The sequence below is a fragment of the Cavia porcellus genome, unplaced genomic scaffold (assembly GCF_034190915.1).
Source record: "Cavia porcellus strain 051 isolate PalLab524CR breed Dunkin Hartley unplaced genomic scaffold, mCavPor4.1 scaffold_17, whole genome shotgun sequence".
NCBI lineage: Eukaryota > Metazoa > Chordata > Mammalia > Rodentia > Caviidae > Cavia > Cavia porcellus.
This window is the reverse complement of record NW_026947500.1, coordinates 52,468,515-52,487,188: the sequence shown is the minus strand read 5'-3', so window position 1 is coordinate 52,487,188 and position 18,674 is coordinate 52,468,515. Positions and strand designations below refer to the sequence as shown.

At 35.8% G+C, this 18,674-nt stretch overlaps 1 pseudogene; it reads left to right on the top strand.

Moving 5' to 3' along the window:
• The first annotated feature begins 1,847 nt into the window (after positions 1–1,847).
• The window catches only part of LOC134471114 (glycine N-phenylacetyltransferase-like), a 39,730-nt pseudogene continuing 22,903 nt past the window's right edge, over positions 1,848–18,674 (top strand).

The window sequence follows — 18,674 nt, the reverse complement described above, 5'->3', positions numbered from 1 at the left end:
TATTTTGTCTAATACAGAAATGATAGATATACATGTATATGCTCATGTATGCCTAGAATTTCACCTAAAGTGTTTACAAGAATTGATTTGAATATGTGTGATGGTGGAACAACTACACTGAAGAAAACTAGACACAATAGTAGCCATTGATGACCGCTTATCATTTTTATTTTAAAGTTAACAATGCGAGTGTGTCCTGAGTTCCATGCCATGTTGGAACTTAGGACTCTGGGAAGCCAAGCAAGCAACTCCCCTCCCTGGTAAACGGAGGCAGGGTGGCAGACTGCAGCCCTTCCAGGGGGAGAACAAGCAGTGTCTCCTGATATCCGCACCACGTTGGAACTTAGGACTCGGAGAAGACATGCAAGCACCTCCCTTCCTTGGTAAGGAGAGGCAGGGTGGCAGACTACAGCCCTTCCAGGGGGAGAACCACCAGTGTCTCCCGATATCTGAACCATGTTGGAACTTAGGACTCTGGGAATCCAAGCAAGCACCTCCCCTCCCTGGTAAGCAGAGGCAGCCCTTCCAGGGGGGGAACCAGCAGTGTCTCCTGAGATCTACACCATGTTGGAACTGAGGAGGCTGTGAAAACAAATGACCATCCTGCCTCCCTGCTTAGCAATAGTGAACCTACTGCTACATAGCCTAGAGTCAGATATCCCACTTTCCCTATCCTCCTTCTCCTCCCCCGCCCCCCACCCGCCCATTGGCAAATGGGAACCAGAAATCTGTGTATGTTCTGGCAGGTTGACCATAGCAAATATGGAGGTTTTTGTTCCACCATTTCTTTGAACGCAAATATTTTTATTACTGTTTTGTTCTTTTCTACTTAATGGTACTGCTCTATTCAATATTCTGTTTTGATAAGTTCTATAGTGTTCTACATTTCATCTCATTTTGATATACGTGACTGAAAGAACAAATATTATAAAGATAACAAAATATACTGTAATACCTATTACTGTTATCCCAGTAACATGCTGTGAAGCCCTGTACCAATTTCACTGTATGATCTAAGTTGGCTTTATTCTGAATTTGACTGTTGTATAATTTCAAAAAAAAGAAAGATAACAATACTTTTATTTTTGGTTTTGATTGATTTAGTCTGTTTCCAATTATTTGATTCCAATATGTATGAAGTTATGGCAGCTATTTTGAAGAAAACAAGAGACATTGTGGTAGGCATTATTGATTTCCTAGTGTCTTCTTGAAAGCTCTTGAGGGATTCTTCTTGGGTTTTGATTCATTGCTTTTATACTATTTTGATGTATATGAACATATTGTGAGTAAAGATATGGGCAACTACTAAGAAAAACACAAGTGACATGATAGCCACTGTTGATTTCCTGCTGTCTTTTTCTTAAATCCTGTATTATTTGCATTGTTTCACTCTGCTCTACTTTGTTCTGTTCCGTTTGGATTTGCTTTGTTTCATTTTATTCTCTTTGAAATAAAAAAGAGGTAAAAATTGAAATATAGAGTAAGCATTATATAGTTATGAAGTATGCTTACATACATGAGTGTTTAATGACCTGGAAATATGGTCAAGTATAGTGTATGTGGGAATAATAGATGTTAAACTAATATATGTGAGATCATTTTGTATAACTGTGTGTATGCATGAAAAAATGAAAAAGAATTAGTGGTGCAAGAATGAGTGATTGATAATTTATTTCATTTATGATTTCATCAAAATTCTGCCTATTTGGGGGATAATAAAATGTAACCTAAGGATTGGACTAAACACTCTAAGCGCTGCACAGCCTACTTTCAGAGGGGTGAGTCAATTTGTCACACAAGCACAATATTGACCGTGAGCTCTATGCTTTTTCTTCCACTGTGTTGAAATGGGACAGGTTTATGGGACCATCTTCCATATGAACCAGGAGAACCCCTTCAACGGAAAGGCTCTGGTGGACAAGTGGCTTGATTTTAATACAATAGTTGTCGGTCCTCAGGATCGGGTAAGTTTCCAATTATGGTGTGGATATGATAGTGTCTATATTTGCTACATAAAATAAAGATGGCAGGTGGGTAAATCTCAGGTAAACCCAAATGAAGCAGGGTGATAACTGGTTAGCCCTGTCCTCCAGAAACTCACAGACCAGAGGAATCATGGGACAGTGGTGAACTTCAGGATCAAGTGATGATGTACAGTAGCATTCAGGAACACTTGTGCTCTTGTTATAAGAATTTTTTTCTTACTATATTTTATTTGTAAAAAGACTAAACAAAGCAGAAAATAAGGAGAAACAATACATACATTCAGAGAAAAAAGTAAACAGTAAGAAATCACTAGTTGATCTTTACATATTGTCATTTTACAAATAGTTGTTCAAGGTATAAGAGTGGAACATGTAAAGTGGAAATTCAAACAGTGAGACAGCAAACAGTTCTGTTCAACTGTCCAGCAAGAACTTAGAAACATGGTTGTCAATCATATACATTTAAACAAACATACAGTTATCCATATCTTCATTTATATTTAGATTAAACAAACTGAAGCAGGTTAAAAATCATTCTGAACAAAGGATGATAGTATAGCTGGATTTAACATTATGACACTCCGTGATCACCACTGGGTACGGAAGTGTCTTTTCTTTATAATTTAATTTAAAGAAAGACTAAACAAAACAGAAAACAGGTAGAAAGAACACATAACTTCAAAGAAAAAATAAACAGTAAAAAATCACTAGTTGATGATTACAGGTTGTCTTCTTAAAAATAGTTATACAAGATACTAAAGTAGAGCATATAAAGTAGGGATTCAAAGGCTGAGGTTGCACCCAGTTCTGTTCAACTATTCAACAAAAACTTAGAAATATGGTTATCAATTCTATACTCTTAAACATATATGCAGTTATCCATGTCTTCAATTATGTTGAGATTGAATAAACCCAAACAGGCTAATATCACTCTAAACAAAGAATAATACTATTGATGGGTTTCACATTATGACACTCTAGGATCAGCAGTGGGTATTTTAGTTGCTCTGTTCCTTCAAAGTATCTGTTCATTTCATCATGTGTCATAAAACCAGTTCTCATAAACAGTTTATAGACTTGCACACGCATGAATCTTAACATGTATTTTTATCCTTTCTATGTTAGAGGGAGAAACAAAACAAAGCAAGGTAAACAAAACATATTCTTTAAACACATGAAATGAACAAAACATACAAGAAGACTATACAAAGAGTTCTACCATGGTTCCTGTGCTGTCTCTTGTTATGTCCAACATAATTGGCTATATCATCAGACATAGGATAATTGAATATATCAGTACCTGACAGTATTAATAAAATACAACTTTGCATATAGTATAGAACTTCAAAAACTGGCAGTTATCAAACCAGAATGTGTATCATAGAGTCTTGTCGTCTTCAGTGTAGTTGCCTATACTCTCAGACTTGATACTATCAATCATTTCAGTTTTGAATAAAATCTTCTCTTCCTCATTTCGGTTATGCTCTTTTTTGCCGTCAATTGTCTGCTCATTTTCTTCATTCTGTTTTCTGCTCCATTCATTGAGGCTTCTCTGCCACTCTTCTTGGAATCCTAGTACTTTTCTCTCTCTCTAGAATGCCCTGCAGTCTTCTCTGTAGTGTTGTAGTGCAGTATTCTCTGGTGGTTGCGAATTTCCCAAGTTCCTCTTTGTCTTGTAAGCATCTTATTAATCCATTAATTTCTAGAGACAGTTTAGCAGGATATATCAATCTGGGATGGAGGTTATTTTCTTTCAGGGCTTGGAATATTTCACACCAGGATCTTCTTGACTTCACGGTTGTGTCAAGAAGTCTGCCGTTATTCTGATGGGCCTTCCTTTATAGATTATCTGTTTCTTGTCTCTAACAGCTTTTAATATTCTGTCCTTATATTGAGTTTCTGGGATCTTGATTATTATATGCCTGAATATAACTCTGCTTTGGCTGTAGGTGGCTGGAGTTCTGTATGCCTCATATATCAGTATATCATTTCCTTTTCCTGTTTGTGAAGTTTTCCTTAATTATTTCTGTGAATAACCTGTGTAGTTACTTTGTTTGTACCCCAGCTTCTTCATTCATATTCTTTATTCTCAAGTTATAGATCCTTTTGTCATCTTCTAGCCTTTGTACTTTTACCACTTGTTTACTTGTTATTTTTAAAAAGTTTTCCCTTTCATACTCCCATATTACAAAACTGTCCTCCAGTTTGGATAATCTATCCTTAGTTTCTTTCAAGTTGATTTGCCATCTTTCCATAGAGTTTTTAATTTTGTCATGATCTCTTTGGATCTGCCTCATGTATTCTGTATTTTTTTATATTCTGAATCAAATGGTTCTCTCCTTTGTTTGAGTTCCTCCCTTCTTCCATTTGTGTCTGCTAGAGGGGTGCTTAGTATCTCTTTTATTTATCTTCTTATATCTTGCTTTATTTGACTAAATGTTTCACTTTTGAACTCCTCTATGAGGTCCTGAATTTATCTCTTTATGTCCACTGGTGCTGTGTCTGATATTGCATGTTTGCTGTTCTCATTCCCCTTTGTATTTACTTATTCTGGGTCAGTGTTCTCAGGGTTGGCACCTGGGACTCTCTGTTGTTGCTTCCTCTTCCCATATTTTTGCTTCATCCAGGAAGCCTCAGTTTCTTTCTCTGTTTGTTACAATTCTTCTAAAGTGTGCTGGCTAGTGGACCCTTCTCTCTGCCTAGTGCTCCTGAGGTTCAGACAGGGACAACATATGCTGGCCCCTCCCTTCCATATCATTCAAGTGCTGTGGGCTGCAATGTATTACTTTGTGACACTTCCCCTCCAGGTGGCAGTGGTTGGAGTACAACAGTGGCAGCAGCGGCACACTTTGTGCCATGTTCCCTCCAGGTCCTCAGCTGTGGCTGGGGCAAGGCTGGGGCAGCCGGTGGGTGAGAATTCACTCCCAGGCCCACAACAACAGGTCTTGCTGTTGGCCCGGAGGTGACAGAGGCAATGGCTGGAGTGCAGAAGAAGTGGGATCAGTCAAGTTGCTGTGGTGTGCACTATATTTCTTTGTGCCACCTCCCTTCTGGGTCAGTCAAGCTGCTGTGGCCTACACTGTCAGTCAAATTTCTGTTATAGGACTTTTTATTATTTAAAGACGGTAATATATGGAAATGTGATTGGCCAAGAGATGATTAAAAATAGAGATTTCAGCAAGCAAGAGAGAGGATTAAAGTGCCTTCCAGGGGGATATTTCACTTGAACTAAATTTTGCAGTTAAGTGGGTTTTGACAGATTGATAAGAGAAGGTGACACATTACAAGCAGGGAAGAAGAATGCCTAAAATATAGAGAGAGATGATTAAGAAGCTTTAGGGAGATATTCAAGCAAAAGAAGGTATCACTACTTTGAATACATTTTCAGTTGCATGGTTTTATTAAAGTGACTAACAGACTCTAAATACAAAATATATTTTAAGCAAGTTGAAAAACATAAGATAAAAATCTACACAGGTGAGGAATCAAAAAAGCAGAATAGCAATGAGCAGTGAAATACAGCCTCTCTGAGACTCAGAATCAGGAGCCCAGAAAACAACAATTCAATCAGAGAAAAAAAGAACTGGATTACTGGGAATTAAGAAGGATCTAGGGGAAAAAGAAGAACGTACAGAGAAGTTGGAAAAATGACACAATGTAGACAAGAGAATGAAGCAATTGGGAAGTTTGCCTTGGTTTCAGAAATAACTCTTTTTCACAGACACAAAGTAAGGTACAAGGACCTGCACCTGCAGGGAGAAACGCCACACATAGGGCAGTGGCACCGGCCAGAGGAGGGAGGAGCCCACAGTGCTTGAGAACTTTGAAAGCAGCATAGCAGGCCACTGCTGGAGAGGCTTCTGCTGCCAGTGAGTGTTTGATCAAGTCCTGTTTAGGGAAGGGTTTGAGAAATGAAGAGCAAGATTCAGAAAAAAGACAAAACACCTTCACTTCAGGGTCCCCGGGGCCACCCCCTCCAACAGTGCCTGAGTACAACAGCCACAGAAGATAGCTGTCCATAGAGAATGGGCTAGACATCGATCCCTGAAAAGTTTAAACTCAGGCTGAACAGGACATGGGCCCTCTCGTTCATGCTGAAAAGCCAGCTTACCTTATGTTCAGAAATGGCTGGCTCTGAAAGAACTGGTATTACCTTTAGTGGGTTTCTTTAACCTCTCCCTGCTGGATACTATCCAGCATAGATCAGAGGTCAGATTGCCTTCCATCTACCAAGATAAGAAAGTGTATGCCTTGGCTTGGACAGTTGATACAACCTGGGGTCAATGGACAGAGAGGCATCTGGAGGAGGGGCACCTTAAAAACCCACAGAGTGCAAAGGTAGGTGAAAAAAACTGTGACCTGCTGGATTCCAAAATTATGGGTCACGAAGTGAAACCATTCACTCAAAACACCTTTTTCGCATTTTTGGACTAAGTATTTTTGCTGTCCCTTATTTACTGGTTTTTTTTTTTTTGGAGGGGGGGTGGACTTGTTCTTTCTCTTCTTTTCTTTGGTTCTTTTTCTTTCTAACATTTTCCTTTTAATATTCTGGTCTTTATTTTCTCAGGTTCACTCTTTTTTCTTTTATCTTGTTTTAGTTATTTGTTCTTTTCCAACACCTTGAGCTAATTCTCTTATTATTTTTAAAATTCCTAGTAGGGCCCTTTTCCTCACCTTTTTCTTCTCCTTCTCATCTTAATTTCTTAAATTTTCAAACTCTCATCTTGCATTCTCCATTTTATCACCCATCTATCTTACCAGTATAGCCATTAACCTTTGTTAACCATTAGATAGTTAGCTGCATATTATTGTTGTTGAAATTTTGTCTGTTGTGGGTAAAAGTATAATGGTTGATTTTAGTAGATGCTTAGTGTATGTAGCCAATCCAAGTACTAAATAATAACCAAGCCAAATTCTACTTAGCTTCAGTGGGATGGTCATAGAATGTGATCATCATGTATTTCCAAAATACACTAATGAAAAATAAAAAATCTACCTAATGAGTCATCATAGAACTCAAGGGTTGAAATATTTGAATTATTCAAGTAGCCAAATAATCGAAAATCAATTTGGTTGAAACATATAGGCAATTGTTGCATGCAAGTTGTTCTCCTAGCATATAATTATGTAAAGAGAAATAAGTGAAAAACAGAAAGTTGAAAGTTCAATTTTGCACCATATCATTTATATCAGTTATTAAAAATTGAAATATATTGATAGAGGACAAAACTAGAGGACAAAAGAGTGGCTATATAGGGGGAGGGTTGGAAGAGGCAGGTTAAAGGAATTGAAGTGGCACCTATGAAGTTTGAAGCAGTCTAAACAACTAGTGTATAATATGAAGAATATAGGTAGCAACATTTTCCTGAATTTTATACTAAATTTTGAGTTCCAGCCATTTCTCATATAAAAGAAAGTAGGGTAATAATGTAAAGTGATGGATCTTTTAATTTTCTAAACAGTACTAGTCATTGTTTTGCAGCAGCCTGCTCAGTAACTCTTTTATTACCTGTACGTCCCTCGTGACATCATGTCATACACTGTATACATATCAATATTTATTAAAAGCTGTAACTCAACACAGAGGAACAAATATAGGAATTTACATTAATTGCTAAAATTCAAAAAATGAAAATCATATTGTATTTTTTAAAATTTTAATTAAAGAGAAAAAGAAAAAATAGAAAAGTGTACAAGTAATATAGAATTTCAAAAGTAAAAAATCACTGCTTAATAGATTACAAATTGTCATCTTAGAAATAGTTGTTCAAGTTACAAAATTAAAGCATACAAAGAGGACAAACAGTGAGATTACAAACAGTTCTGTTCAATGATCCAACAAAAACTCAGTAATATGGTTATCTATCTTGTACTCTTAAATATACATGCAGATACATCCTTTAGGGCACTTTCTTTTCCTCTCATTTTTACAATAACAATTACACATTCTGGGTTTTATGACTCCCACAGTTTTTATTACTGTTTTTGAAAAGAATAAAACCAAACGTGACATAACAAAACAGAGTCATTCAAATCAAAAGGATGGACATAGTACATGATGTAAAAACAGAATACAAGGTGATCAACAAAGGTTGTCATAATGCCTCTTGCTATCTTAAAAAGAATTGCCTATATCATCATTTATAATAAAATTGAACAAAATAGTACAGAACAATCCAATAAAACTGAAACAATGGAGACATTACTGGACTTCAAAAGAAGATAATAGTCAAACCTGAATGGGCATTATAGTGAATCTTACTGTCTTCAGAGTAGTTGTCTGTACCCTCCAACTTGTTACTATCAAGCAAAACAGAATAGAGTAAAATCAGTCAAAACAACATGGTGAGAGCAATACAGGGCTTCAAATCAAGTGAGAAAGAAGTCAAAGTGGTTACTATAATATATCCTGCTATTTGTAAATTCATTTTTCCCTTAACTAAATAAATAAAAATACAAATAAATAAATAATAAAAATGGAGATTGAGATAAAAGAGGAAATAACAACACAACAGCTCAGGTCACAACATAAAAATTTAAGCAACATAGTGTTTCACCACAAGATATCCTGAAAAAACAGTAGTTACCATGTTGTCTCTTTCCTTGGAATATTTGAGTATAACTTCATACACTGCAGCATCAAACATATGAAGACAATGTAAAACCATTCAAGAGAATGACAGTATTACAGGGTATTTAGAGCCAACTGAAAGAAAATGAACAATGGTTTCTATATTGTATGCTTGTTTATAAAAGTTTTGTTCGTACTATCACAAATAATAAAATATATTAATATACATGGTAAGACCCATGGCGACAGAAGAACAACAGCTTGATGAGACTTCAAAACAAGATGATATTAAATCAGCACTAGCTATTATGATGTCTTGTTGCTTCAAAACAGCTGCTAATACCATCACAGATAATAAAATCAAACAGCCCAGAATAAAATCATTCCAATTAATGAATGAAAACATTATAAGGCTTAAAGCAATATGATGGGGAAGGATGATTATCACATACTTTTATGTATTCTTACCATTTCTTATACTAGGGAAACTATTTGGCATTTACATATGTGGGTTTGATTTCTTTCACTTATGAGTATGGTCTCAAGCTGTGTCCATTTATTTATAAATGTCTCAATGTGATCATTCTTTATAGCTGAGTTGTACTCCATTCTATAAAAATACCACAGTTTTCTATCCATTCCTCAGTTGATGGGCACTTAGGTTGTTTCCAAGATGTGACTATTACAAATTATGCTGCTACAAACATGGGTGCACATATATCACTGTGGTATGATGCTTTCAGTTCTTCTCAGAATATGCTTTGAAGTGGAATAGCTGGAACAAATGGGACTTCCAATACCGGCTTTTTGAGACATCTCCAGACTGACTTCCACAATGGTTGCACCAGTCTACACTCCCACCAACAGTGCAGAGGATTTGCTTTTTGCCACAGCCTCTTCAGCATTTGCTGTTGGTAGTATTCTTGGGCCTGGCCATTCTTTCTGGAGTGAAATGGAATTTCAGTGTGGTTTTAATATGCATTTCTCTAATGCCCAATGTTGCTGAACATTTTTCCATGTATTTATTTGCCATTTGTATTTCTTCCTCTGTGAAGTGTATATTTATCTCAGATGCCCATTTTTGCAATGGGTCTTTGAATTTTGGGGATCTGATTTTTTAATTGTCTATATGTTATGGACATAAGTCCTTTGTCTGACGGAATATCTACTAATGGTCCCCAGACCATTTCCCCCCAATTTGTGGGTTCTCTTTTCACTATGCCGGAGATTTCTTTCAACATGCAAAACTCTTTAAAAGGACATGATTCCAGTTATTTATTCTGGGAAGTATTTTTCATGCAGTTTGGTTCTTGTTCATGAATTCTCTACTTGCCCCTATGGCTTCAAGATTTCAACCTACTTTGTCTTCCAACAGATTTAGTGTTTCTGTTTTAATATTTAGATCTTTGATCCATTTAGACTAAGTTTAGTACACAGTAACAGGCATGGGTCTAGTTTTAGTTTTCAGCATAGAGAGAGCCAGTTTTTCCAGCATCATTTATTGAAGAGACTATTTTCTCCATTCAATGTTTTTAACTCTCTTATCAAAGATAAAGTGGCTGAACTGTATGCAGTTGTAGTTGTATCTTCTAATCTATTCCACTGATCTTCAGCTCTGTTTTGATTCCAGTACCATGTTGATTTTACTACAGTTGCTTTGTAGTATAACTTCAAGTCAGGGATTGTGATGCCTCCTGCCTTGCCTTTGCTGCTTAGAACTGTCTTTGCTATTCTACGTTTCTTCTTGCTCCAGATGAATTTTAGGAGTGATTTCTCTAGATATGTGATGTATTTTGATGTTATTTTTATTGAGATTGCATTGAATCTGTATAAGAGTTTTGGGAGAATGGCCATTTTCACAGTATTTATTCTTCCTATCCGTGAGCAAGGATGTCTTTCCATTTTGAGAGATGCTCTTCAATTTCCTTTTCAGTGTATCATAACTTTCTTGTAAAGGTCTTTCACTTCTTTCATCAGGGTAATTCCTAAATAGGTCATTTTTTTGGTTGCTAGTGTGAGGGATGTGGTTTCTCTTATTTCTCTCACTGTGACCTTGTTGTTAGTGTATAGAAATGTTATTCATTTTGAGTATTGATTTTGTATCCAGGTACATTTCTGAATTTATTTATTATATCTAAGTGTCTTTCAATGGAGTTTAGGGGGTCTTCTATGTAGAGTATCGTGTCATCTACAAATAATGATAATTTAAATTCATTTTTTCCTATCTTTACCATCTTTATTTCTCTCTCTTGTCTAATTGGTGTGGCCAGTATTTTCACCAGTAGATTAAATAGGAGCAGTGATAAGGGACATCCTTGTGTTGTGCTTGATTTTAAAGTAAAGGCCTTCAACTTTCGGCCATTTAGTATGGTACTGGTTGTTTGTCTTGGGGGCCTTTATTATATTGAGGTAAAGAGCATCTATTCCAATTTTCTGTAAGGTTCTTATCATAAATGAATGTTTGACATTATCAAAAGCTTTTCTGCATCTATGAAATAGTCATGTGATTCTTACTTTTGGTTTTATTGACATGTTGGGTTACATTTATTGATTAATGTATGTTAAAACATTCTTGCATGCCTGGGATGAATCCCAGTTGGTCATGATGTGTAACCTTCTTGATGATTTTCTGCATCCTATTTGCCAATATTTTATTGAAAATTTTTGTGTCGGTTTTCATTAGGGAAATTTGTCTGTAGTTCGCATTATTAATTGGGTCTTTCTCAGGTTTTGGTAATATTTGCTAACAGGAATGACTTAGGAAGGATTGCTTCCCTTTCAATTTCCCTGAAAAGTTTGAGGAGTGTTGCAGTACAAAGTCTTCTTTGCACTTCTTGTAGAATTCTGCAGTGAATCCATTTGGGCCTGGACTCTTCTTTATAGGTAAGGACTTAATTACACTTTCAATTTCATTAATAGAGATTGGCCTGGTGAGCAGTTTTACATCTCCTTGACCTAGCTTTGTTACTTCACATGTTTCTAGGAATCTCTGTTTCTCCTGTGTTATCAAACCTATGAGAGTAGAGGTTTTCAAATTAGGTGTTGATGATCTGTATTTCTACAGAGTCTGTAGTGATTTCACCTTTTTCATTTCTTGTTGCATGAATTTGAGCTTTTTCTTCCCTTTTTAAAATAAGTTTGGCTAGGGGCTTAACCACTATACTTACACTTTCAAAGAACCAACCTTTGGATTCACTGATTCTTTGGATTGTTTTCTTAGTCTCTATTGCATTAATTTCTGCTCTGATTTTTATAATTTCCTCTCTTCTTTTGGCCTAGGGCTGGACTTGCTCTTCTTTGTCTAGGTGTTTGAGGTGTAATATCAGGTTGTTTATTTGTATTCATTCTGTTTTCCTGATATGACAACTGTTTCTGATTTGGAATAGAAGTTCTAATACTACAAAGTCTTCTACATCAATTATTTTATTATTTTTTGAAATTTTATTTAAAAGGAAAAAGAGAAAAAAACAAAACAAAACAAAGCAGTGTAAGGGCATAATTAATACAGAACTACAAAAAAACCAGTAAGAAATCACCAGTTAATAGATTACATATTATCATCCTAGAGACAGTTGCTCAAGTCACACTATCAAAGCATACAAAGTGGACAATCAAACATTGAGACTGCAAACAGTTGTGTTCAATGATCCAAGCAAAAACATGAATATGGGCATCTATTTAACACCCCTAAACACACTTGCAGTTGTATACATTAGAGCACTTTTTTTCCTCTCTTTTTTACAACAAAATTTACACATTTTGATTTTTATTACTCCTTAGTTCTTATTAATTTTTTTGGAGGAGAATAAAGTCAAATATGGCAAAACAAAGCTGTCAGTCAAAACCAAGGATAGACATAGCACATGATGTAAAAACAGAGTACAAGGTTATCGACAATGGTTACCATAATGCCTCTTGCTTTCTTAAAAAGAATTGTCTATCTCATTAGGTATTATAAAGGTGAACAAAACAGTAGAGAACAAGACCAATAAAACCTAAACCTTGTATACACTACAGGACTTCCAAAGAAGATAATAGTCAAACCAGAATGGGCATCATAGTGAATCTTCTTGCCTTCAAAGTAGTTGCCTATACGTTCAAAATTGATACTATCATACAGAACGGAACAGTGTCTAATCTGTCAAAACAAGATAGTGGGACTATTACAGGACTTCAAATCAAGTCAGTAGGAAATCAAATAAGTTACTATAATATATCCTGCTAGTTTTTTTTATATTTTCCCCTTAATTAAAAAAATCATTAAAAATAACTAACTTTTTAATGAATAAGGAAGAGATTGAGATAAAAGAGGACATAATATCATAACAGTACATATCAAAGCATGACAGTTTCAGCAACCTAGTGCTTCACCACCAAATAACCCGGTTTAATAGTAGTTACCATAGTGTCTTTTTCCTTGAAATATTTGAATATAACTTCATATATTATAGCTTCAAACATATCAAGTCAGTGTAAAACCATCCAAGTGGATGAAAGAATTGTAGGGTTTTTAGAACCAACTAACAGAAACTAAACAATGGTTTCTATATTATATCTTTGCCTATAACAATTTTTGTTTATACTATCACATATAATAAAATCCAGCAAGATACATCATGATAAAACCAATGGAGACAGAAGAGCCATGGTTTGGTGGGGCTTCAAAACAATATGATAGTAAATCAGCACTAGCTATTATGATGACTTATTTTCTTCAAAATAGCTATCCATTTCATCACAGGCAATAACATCAAGCAGCCCAGAATAAAGCCTTTCCAATTAATAAGTGAAAACTTTGTAAGGATTCAAGGCCACATAATGGGGAATCATGATTACCACCTACTTTTATATATTTGAATCATTACTTACATTAGGGAAACTATTCAGTATTCACACATGTGAGATTGATTTATTTCACTTATGAGTATGGCCTCAAGCTGCACCCGTTTATTGATAAATATTTCAATGTGATCCTTCTTTATAGCTGAGTAATACTCCTTTGTATAGAAATAATACAACTTTTTATCCATTCCTCAGTTGATGGACACTTGGGTTGTTTCCAAGACTGGGCGATTACAAATTGTGCGGCTATAAACATGGGTGCACATATATCACTGTGGTATGATGCTTTCAGTTCCTCTGGGAATATGCCTAGAAGTGGAATAGCTGGAACACATGGGACTTTCAATCCCAGCTTTTTGAGAAATCTCCAGACTGACCTCCACAAAGGTTGCACCAGTCTACACTCCCACCAACAGTGTAGGAGAGTTCCTTTTTCCCCACAGCCTCTCCAGCGTTTGTTGTTGTTGGTTTTCTTGATCCTGGCCATTCTTTCAGGAGTGAGATGGAATCTCAGTGTGGTTTTAATTTGCATTTCTCTAATGACCAATGATGATGAACATTTTTTCATGTATTTATTTGCCATTTGTATTTCTTCATCTGAGAATTACGTTTTCATTTCAGATGCCCATTTTTGGATTGGATCTTTGAATTTTGGGGGTCTGAGTTTTTTTAATTCTTTATATGATTTAGACAGAAGTCCCTTGTCTGAGGGGGTGTTCACTAAGATCTTTTCCCAGTTTGTGGGTTTTCTTTTCACTATGCTAGAGATTTCTTTTGACATGCAGAAACTTTTTTTAAATTTTATTTAAAAGGAAAAAGAGAAAAACACACACAAAAAAACAAAGTGGTGAAAGGGTACAAGTAATACAGAACTACAAAAAAAAAAGTAAGAAATCACCAGTTAATAGATTACATATTATCATCTTAGAAATAGTTGCTCAAATCACAGTATCAAAGAATACAAAGTGGGCAGTCAAACAGTGAGACTGCAAACAGTTGTGTTCAATGATCCAAACAAAAGCATTAATATGGTCAGCTATTTAACACCCCTAAACACACTTGCTGTTGTATCATTTAGAGCTCTTTTTTCCCTCTCTTTTTTGCAACAAAATTTACACATTTTGGGTTTTATTACTCCTTAGTTCTTATTACTTTTTTGGGGGGGAGAGAATAAAGTCAAATATGGCAAAACAAAGCTGTCAGTCAAAACCAAGGATAGACATAGCACATGATGTAAAACAGAGTACAAGGTTATCAACAATGGTTATAAACGATGTCTCTTGTTTCCTTAAAAAAATTGTCTATCTCATTAGATATTATAAACTTGAACAAAACAGTAGAGAACAAGACCAATAAAACTTAGGCATTGTAAACATTACAGGACTTCCAAAGGAGACAATAGTCAAACCAGAATGGGTATCTTAGTGAATCTTATTGCCTTCAAAGTAGTTGCCTATACCCTCAAACTTGATACTATCATACAGAAGGGAACAGAGTCTAATCAGTCAAAACAAGATCGTGGGAGTATTACAGGATTTCAAAACAAGTTAATAAGAAATCAAAAAAAGTTACTCTTATATATCCTGCTAATTTTTTTTAATTTTGCTCCTTAATTAAAACAAACCTAAGAAATAACTAATTTTTTTAAAGAATAAGGGAGAGATTGAGATAAAACAGGACATAATATAACAATACAGGTCAAAGCATGACTGTTTCAGCAACCTAGTGCTTCACCACCAAATAACCCGACTTAATAGTAGTTACCATAGTGTCTGTCTTTTTCCTTGAAATATTTGAATAAAACTTCATATACTATAGCTTCAAATATTTCCATATCAAGAAGCCCAGAATAAAGCATTTACAATTAATAAGTGAAAGCTTTATAAGGCTTCAGGGCCACATAATGGGGAATCATGATTACCACATATTTTTATATATTTGAATCGTTACTTACATTAGGGAAACTATTTGGTATTCACACATGTGAGATTGATTTATTTCACTTATGAGTATGGTCTCAAGCTGTGCCCATTTATTGATAAATATCTCAAGGTGATCCTTCTTTATAGCTGAATAATACTCCATTGTATAGAAATACCACAAATTTTTTCTCCATTCCTCAGTTGATGGACACTTGGGTTGTTTCCAACATCTGGCGATTACAAATTGTGCTGTATAAACATAGGTGAACATATATCACTGTGGCATGATGCTTTCAGTTGTTCTGGAAATATGCCTAGAAGTGGAATAGCTGGAATAAATGGGACTTCCAATCCCAGCTTTTTGAGAAATATCCAGACTGACCTCCACAAAGGCTGCACCAGTCTACACTCCCACCAACAGTGTAGGAGAGTTCCTTTTTCCCCACAGCCTCTCCAGCATTTGTTGTTGTTGGTTTTCTTGATCCTGGCCATTCTTTCAGAAGAGAGATGGTATCTCAGTGTGGTTTTAATTTGCATTTCTCTAATGACCAATGATGATGAGCATTTTTTCATGTATTTATTTGCCATTTGCATTTCTTTATCTGAGAAGTGCGTATTCATCTCAGATGCCCATTTTTGGATTGGATGTTTGAATTTTGGGGGTCTGAGTTTTTTTTTTTTAATTCTTTATATGTTTTAGACAAGAGTACCTCGTCTGAGAGAGAGTTCACTAAAATCTTTTCCCAGTTTGTGGGTTTTCTTTTCACTATGCTGGAAATTTCTTTTGACATGCAGAAACTTTTTAATAAGAAGTGGTCCCAGTTATTGATTCTGGGAAGTATTTCCTGTGTGGTTTGAGTCCTGTTCATGAACTCTCTACCTACTCCTATGTCTTCAAGGTTTCTATCCAATTTGTCTTCCAAATTTAGTGTTTCTGTTTTAATATTCAGATCTTTGACCCATTTAGATTTTAATTTAGTACATGGTGATAGACATGGGTCTAGCTTTAGTTTTTGGCAAATGGAGAGCCAGTTTTTCTAGCACCATTTATTAAAGAGACTGTCGTTCTTCCAGTGAACCTGCTTGGCTCCTTTATCAAAGATAAGGTGGTTGAGTATGTTTGTAGTTGTGGTTGTATCTTCTAATCTATTCCATTGATCTTCGGCTCTGTTCTGATTCCAATACCATGTTGATTTTACTACTGTTGCTTTGTAGTATAACTTCAAGTCAGGGATTGTGATGCCTCCTGCTTTGTCTTTGCTGCTTAGAATTGCCTTTGCTATTCTAGGTCGCTTCTGTTTCCAGATGAAATTTAGGAGTGATTTCTCTAGATCTATAAGGTATGTTGACAGTATTTTTATTGGGATTGCTTTGAATCTGTATAACAGTTTTGGGAGAATGGCCATTTTCACAATGTTTGTTCTCCCTATCCATGAGCAAGGCATGTCTTTCCATTTTGTGAGATCATCTTCAATTTCTTTTTTCAGTGTATTATAATTTTCACTGTATAAGTCCTTCACTTCTTTTGCAAGAGTAATTCCTAAATATTTCTTTTTTTTTTTTTTTTTTGCTTGCTAATGTGAAGAGTGCAGTTTCTCTTATTTCCCTCTCTGTGATTTTGTTGTTCAGGTATAGGAATGCTATTGATTTCTGAGTATTGATTTTGTATCCAGCCACATTACTGGATTTATTTATTGTATCTAAGAGTCTTTCAATGCAGTTTAGGGGATCAATTTCAATACTGTCATATTTCACAACAAAATAATTTGTTGTGAAACTCCTTGAAACAGAAAAGTATTTAGTCTTGCAATTAAAGATTTCCATGGACAATATTATTTTTGTTGTTTCTCCGGAAGAATAAAATCATGGAGGAATTCTACTTAAACCAGTGCAACTTTTTTCACATTAAATTGTAATGCAACACATAAATAATTGGCCAGACGATATTTTTTAAAACATAAAGCAAGTAGAATAGTTGACATTGGTTTTTTTGACATAAATGATTTAGTATAAATAAAAATATGTGAAACAGACATATTTCACTTAGGAAAATACTACAATCATAAAAGCTAAGTAACAAATATTGAAATGTCTTGGTATAACTGGTTTAATTAACCATGTTGGTTTAATTAACCAATTAACCATGTTGCCAAACCACACAGGAGATGACCGATGACCTTGATCACTACACCAACACCTACCAAATCTTTTCTAAGGACCCCAAACTGTCAAGAACTCCTTGAAAAACCAGATGTCATCAACTGGAAACAACATTTGCAAATCCAAAATAAGGAAAGTGGGGTGTGTGCTGGCTACTAGGGTAGAGTCACCTCCCATCCTGAGCACCTTCCCCACAAACTTTCACTTCTTCCTAGTGCTTGATCCTTCTATTTGGCCACCCACACTGAAAGGTGTGGGATTTAAATGCTGCAGGTAGGGTTCAGATGCCAGGAACATTGGATAAGGGACTTTCTCCTTAGCTGAGGATTCATGATATACACATGGGCCCCCAGGGTGCCTGGATGTGAGAACAGAGCTCTCCCTCAGGCCTCTCATTCCTGGAGTAGTAACAGGAACTCATTGCTCCACAGGGCTCCTTAGGGCCATGAAGTCCAGCTGCTGGGGCTATAATCCTGCTCTCCCTAGTAACACTGAATGCTGCTTCCTGGTTCAGCCTTTTTGTAAGCACTGGTAACCAAGGAACTTAACTATTCTTCTGTGTCTTCATTTGTAAAAATGAGGATAGTAAAAACATAAACCCTACAACATAGTGTCTGTAGGAAGATAAAATGAAGTAGTATTTGACCAGTGCCCTAACAGTTATGTACAAAAATAAGATTGGTTGCTAAAATTTCAATATCACTCTTCCTTTGCACAGTAACTGAAAGGTTTTTTAAGATTGCGTATTTTACATAAGAGAAAGCATGCTCAGAGAGTGACCTGAACACACTCCTAGTAAGTGGCAATGATAGGAGCCAGATTCTCTGATGCTAAAGCGTGCTTCATTTGGTTATCCTTACTTCTGCCCCTCTAGGTGCACAGTCAAGCCTGGATGAGGTGATACAAAGTGTTGAGGCTGCTAAATTGGTCAAGGTCAAGAAAACACAGTGCATCCTTTATATGATGCCAATGACAGTAAAGAAACTGGTGCCTTCCCTGTTGGGTACACAGCATTTAAAATCTGAGACTCCCAGCATCATGTGAGTTTGACTGTAGTAGCACTTTCCAGTATGCTGACATCCTTAATGAAAGTGGTTTACCAGCCTCACTGGCCACAGTCTTTCCTGCTGACCTACAAGTGATTTCTAGGGTGGTCTTTCCAGAGCACCATTTTGGTTCTGTGCTTCACCTGTT